The sequence below is a fragment of the Coregonus clupeaformis genome, unplaced genomic scaffold (genome assembly GCF_020615455.1).
Source record: "Coregonus clupeaformis isolate EN_2021a unplaced genomic scaffold, ASM2061545v1 scaf0361, whole genome shotgun sequence".
NCBI classification, from domain to species: domain Eukaryota; kingdom Metazoa; phylum Chordata; class Actinopteri; order Salmoniformes; family Salmonidae; genus Coregonus; species Coregonus clupeaformis.
The window spans coordinates 336469-342500 of NW_025533816.1; the positions used below are offsets into that span (position 1 = coordinate 336469).

At 41.9% G+C, this 6032-nt stretch overlaps 1 protein-coding gene across 1 annotated transcript in view; it reads left to right on the forward strand.

Moving 5' to 3' along the window:
- Window positions 1-5596: 5596 nt before the first annotated feature.
- LOC121531556 (HMG box-containing protein 1) overlaps window positions 5597-6032 on the forward strand; it is a 10581-nt gene continuing 10145 nt past the window's right edge. Inside the window, exon 1 of the mRNA XM_041836815.2 lies at window positions 5597-5643. The gene's annotated coding sequence lies outside the window, so the exon portion shown is untranslated. The remainder of the gene's footprint in view (window positions 5644-6032) is intronic.

Consider the following 6032-nt stretch of genomic DNA (forward strand, 5'->3'; position numbering starts at 1 on the left):
GTTCTCCCACTTAAAAAGATGAGAGAGGCCTGTAATTTCCATCATAGGTACACGTCAACTATGACAGACAAAATGAGTTTTTTTTTCTCCAGAAAATCACATTGTAGGATTTTTAATGAATTTATTTGCAAATTATGGTGGAAAATAAGTATTTGGTCAATAACAAAAGTTTCTCAATACTTTGTTATGTACCCTTTGTTGGCAATGACACAGGTCAAACGTTTTCTGTAAGTCTTCACAAGGTTTTCACACACTGTTGCTGGTATTTTGGCCCATTCCTCCATGTAGATCTCCTCTAGAGCAGTGATGTTTTGGGGCTGTCGCTGGGCAACACGGACTTTCAACTCCCTCCAAAGATTTTCTATGGGGTTGAGATCTGGAGACTGGCTAGGCCACTCCAGGACCTTGACATGCTTCTTACGAAGCCACTCCTTCGTTGCCCGGGCGGTGTGTTTGGGCTCATTGTCATGCTGAAAGACCCAGCCACGTTTCATCTTCAATGCCCTTGCTGATGGAAGGAGGTTTTCACTCAAAATCTCACGATACATGGCCCCATTCATTCTTTCCTTTACACAGATCAGTCGTCCTGGTCCCTTTGCAGAAAAACAGCCCCAAAGCATGATGTTTCCACCCTCATGCTTCACAGTAGGTATGGTGTTCTTTGGATGCAACTCAGCATTCTTTGTCCTCCAAACACGACGAGTTGAGTTTTTACCAAAAAGTTATATTTTGGTTTCATCTGACCATATGACATTCTCCCAATCCTCTTCTGGATCATCCAAATGCACTCTAGCAAACTTCAGACGGGCCTGGACATGTACTGGCTTAAGCAGGGGGGACACGTCTGGCGCTGCAGGATTTGAGTCCCTGGCGGCGTAGTGTGTTACTGATGGTAGGCTTTGTTACTTTGGTCCCAGCTCTCTGCAGGTCATTCACTAGGTCCCCCGTGTGGTTCTGGGATTTCTGCTCACCGTTCTTGTGATCATTTTGACCCCACGGGGTGAGATCTTGCGTGGAGCCCCAGATCGAGGGAGATTATCAGTGGTCTTGTATGTCTTCCATTTCCTAATAATTGCTCCCACAGTTGATTTCTTCAAACCAAGCTGCTTACCTATTGCAGATTCAGTCTTCCCAGCCTGGTGCAGGTCTACAATTTTGTTTCTGGTGTCCTTTGACAGCTCTTTGGTCTTGGCCATAGTGGAGTTTGGAGTGTGACTGTTTGAGGTTGTGGACAGGTGTCTTTTATACTGATAACAAGTTCAAACAGGTGCCATTAATACAGTTAACGAGTGGAGGACAGAGGAGCCTCTTAAAGAAGAAGTTACAGGTCTGTGAGAGCCAGAAATCTTGCTTGTTTGTAGGTGACCAAATACTTATTTTCCACCATAATTTGCAAATAAATTCATAAAAAATCCTACAATGTGATTTTCTGGATTTTCTTTTCTCAATTTGTCTGTCATAGTTGACGTGTACCTATGATGAAAATTACAGGCCTCTCTCATCTTTTTAAGTGGGAGAACTTGCACAATTGGTGGCTGACTAAATACTTTTTTCCCCCACTGTATGTCCTTTCTGGCTTCAACATCAGTGTTGAACAACTGTACCAACACATAGTGCCATAAAATTCAAGGGATGAATTGAACAATGTGATTTCCTATCATTGCACTCTGGTATAGCTGACGAGGTGTTTACAGAGTTAAGAATCTTATTACTGACATACATATGGTTTTCTTTTACAACAGACTTTATTGTAGTTTGTGACTTTTTATTTTCTACATCAGAGAATGTACATTTACATTTTCTTAAGAAAATGTCCCCCCCAAAACATGTGATTTAAAGTCCCTGAACATGTATTTTGTGAACTGTAATACATTCTCTGATGTAACTGTAATACATTCTCTGATGTAACTGTAATACATTCCCTGCTGTGTGATTTAAGACGTTATTAAGAAAGATGGCTGATAGTTTTGAATACAGTTGGCTGACCAAGTATTACACCTTCAAGCTTTTGATTCCTCAGTACTGCAGCATGAGACACTAGTCACTATAATAATGGTATTTGACCACATTATTGTCTTTCTTGAGCTAGTTTACACTACATGGCCAAAAGAATGGCCCTTTAGATTAGTGGATTCGGCTGTTTCAGCCACACTCGTTGCTGACAGGTGTATAACATCGAGCCCACAGCCATGCGATCTCCATAGACAAACATTGGCAGTAGAATGGCCCGTACTGAAGAGCTCAGTGACTTTCAACGTGGCACCGTCATAGGATGCCACCTTTCCAACAAGTCAGTTCGTAAAATTTCTGCCCTGCTAGAGCTGCCCCGGTCAACTGTAAGTGCTGTTATTGTGAAGTGGAAACGTCTAGGAGCAACGGGCTCAGCCGCGAAGTGGTAGGCTACACAAGCTCACAGAACGGGACCACCGAGTGCTGAAGCTCATAGCGTGTAAAAATCGTCGGTCCTCGGTTGCAACACTCAATACCGTGTTCCAAATTGCCTCTGGAAGCAACGTCAGCACAATAACTGTTCGTCGGGAGCTTCATGAAATGGGTTTCCATGGCTGAGCAGCTCACACAAGCCTAAGATCACCATGCGCAATGCCAAGCGTTGGCTGGAGTGGTGTAAAGCTTGCCGCCATTGGATTCTGGAGCAGTGGAAACGCGCTCTCTGGAGTGATGAATCACGCTTCACCATCTGGCAGTCTGACAGAGAAATCTCGGTTTGGCAGACGCCAGAAGAACGCTACCTGCCCAAATGCATAGTGCAAACTTTAAAGTTTGATGGAGGAGGAATAATGGTCTGGGGCTGTTTTTCATGGTTTGGGCTAGGCCCTTTTAGTTCCAGTGAAGGGAAATCTTAACGTTACAGCATACAATGACATTCTAGACGATTCTGTGCTTCCAACTTTGTGGCAACAGTTTGGGGAAGGCCCTTTCCTGTTTCAGCATGACAATGCCCCTGTGCACAAAGCGAGGTCCATACAGAAATTGTTTGTCGAGATCGGTGTGGAACAACTTGACTGGCCTGCACAGAGCCCTGACCTCAACCCCATCGAACACCTTTGGGATGAATTGGAACGCTGACTGCGAGCCAGGCCTAATCGCCCAACATCAATGCCCAACCTCACTAATGCTGTTGTGAAGCAAGTCCCCGCAGCAATGTTCCAACATCTAGTGGAAAGCCTTCCCAGAAGAGTGGAGGCTGTTATAGCAGCAAAAGGGGGGACCAACTCCATATTAATGCCCATGATTTTGGAATGAGATTTTCAATGAGCAGGTGTCCACATACCTTTGGCCATGTAGTGTATTTCCATGTGTTTCTCATCTTAAATGTACATTTTTAAGTATTAAATTCAACTGTTCTCATGTGCCAGTGAAACGTAATAATATGCAGTTTTAGCCATGACGTCAAAGGATATTGATTATGTGTGTCCCAAATGTCAGCCTATTCCCTGCTATGGGTCCTGATCAAAGGTAGTGCACTATGTAGGGAATCGGGTGCCATTTGGGACACAGACATTGTTATATTTATTGCCTCTACACGATAAATTGCAAACAACCTGTACCTTTAAGAAGTAGTTCACAATGGTCCCCTGCTCTCTCAATAGCAACCCCTCTCTCGCTGTCTCTCAATAGCAACCTCTCCCTCTCTCTCTCTCTCTCTCTCTCTCTCTCTCTCTCTCTCTCTCTCTCTCTCTCTCTCTCTCTCTCTCTCTCTCTCTCTCTCTCTCTCTCTCTCTCTCTCTCTCTCTAGCAACCTCTCTCGCTCTCTCTCAATAGCAACCTCTCTCGCTCTCTCTCTCTCTCTCATTAGCAACCTCTCGCTCTCTCTCAATAGCAACCTCTCGCTCTCTCTCAATAGCAACCTCTCTCTCTCTTTCTCTCTCTCTCTCCCTCTCTCTCAATACCAACATCTCCCCCCCATCTCTCAATAGCAGACGCTCTTTTTTTTTCTCTCTCTCTCTCTCTCTCTCTCTCTCTCTCTCTCTCTCTCTCTCTCTCTCTCTGTCAATTCAATTTCAATTCAATTTAAGGGCTTTATTGGCATGGGAAACATATGTTAACATTGCCAAATGAAGTGAAGTAGATAGTAAACAAAAGTGAAATAAACAATAAATATTAACAGTAAACATTACACTCACAAAAGTTCCAAAAGAATAAAGACATTTCAAATGTCATATTATGTATATTTACAGTGTTGTAACAATGTGCAAATAGTTAAAGTCCAAATGGGAAAATAAACAAACACAAGTATGGGTTGGATTTACGATGGTGTTTGTTCTTCACTGGTTGCCCTTTTCTTGTGGCAACAGGTCACAAATCTTGCAGCTGTGATGGCACACTGTGGTTTTTCACCCAGTAGATAAGGGAGTTTATTACAGTTGGATTTGTTTTGGAATTCTTTGTGGGTCTGTGTAATCTGAGGGAAATATGTGTCTCTAATATGGTCATAGATTTGGCAGGATGGTTAGGAAGTGCAGCTCAGTTTCCACTTCATTTTGTGGGCAGTGTGCACATAGCCTGTCTTCTCTTGAGAGCCAGGTCTTCCTACGGCGGCCTTTCTCAATAGCAAGGCTATGCTCACTGAGTCTGTACATAGTCAAAGCTTTCCTTAAGTTTGGGTCAGTCAGTGGTCAGGTATTTTGCCACTGTGTACTCTCTGTTTAGGGCCAAATAGCATTCTAGTTTGCTCTGTTTTTTTTTTGTTAATTCTTTCCAATGTGTCAAGTAATTATCTTTTTGTATTCTCATTTTTTGAACACACCCCTTTTCTTTCTGTTAGTAACATTGTTATAACTTTGTGCAGTTTTGTGAATAATGTTCACTACAGACTGGAACTGTGGATATATCTGAGGAGGAAATCCAGTAATATTGGCTGTTGTTGGTTATATCTCACTTTTCATTACAATAAAGAACCGTTTTGTATTAAGAAGCTGCTACGCGTATTTCCTTTAGGCACTAACTTCACTCAAGGTGAAAATATTGATAATGAAAATCTCAATATTATTATGCATCTTATTGTTGCATCTGTTTGTTGCAACTGTTATGGTGAACATCAACGGGTGACAACTGGATCCCACTTTACATGGACAAGTTTAGGTAGATACAGTGTGTACTGTAGTTGACTATTGATTGTGATGAATTGTTACATAATGTAAAACTGTTATAGATTGTAATTACACAATTGTACCACAACCTCAGTCGCAGTTGTACAATATGTCACATTATGTAACTGTAATTAGCTGTACCTGACCATGTAATAATGTCAATATCTCTCCACTATAACACGGACAAGGCTTTGTCAAATGAACTCAGACAATGTTGATATTACATTGTTATTCAACAAGTATATAATATAAGGGATTCATGTGAGTTTCAATAACAAAGGAACATATCGTCTTCTACTTGTTATGACCAATGAGCTGTTCCTGTGAAATAACGGGCATGCTCATTCAGCCAATGGGTGTTTGATCAACAAACCAAACCTGGCCCATTTACAGTATCCTCAAAAACCCACCAATCACGATTAGAGATTCTCTTTACTGACGTTTTTATCTACCAATAGATGACCGTGTTTGGAACTATTCGTTCCCACCCCTTCAGTAATTGCCAGAGAGTTACTTGATGGCGACAGGTTTGGTAAGTTCATAGATTTCTCAGAAACAAAAGACTAACCAATCTAGAAAAATAAGCAGTGTAATGTTCTTTATTCGGTGCGTGTAGTTTTGTGTAATGGAAAGGGTTTCATTCAACCGTTCGATGTCGAATGACAACTTATTCTACACCATTTTTTTCATTGTGACGTTTGTTGTTTTGGTTGTAACATTAGCTTGCTAGGCTAGCAGCTTGTTAGATATTCGTCAAAATAGTGACAAAAAAAACCCCAGCCCACTTCCAAAGTAGAGAGACTAATGTGGAGAAAAAAAGGCTTTGGTAAAAAACTTCGAACTGACATCATGTGTCGTTTTCGCTTCATTCATTTGACAATTTGGAACACTGGGGCGCGAACGGTGTCGTGTCTGAACTTG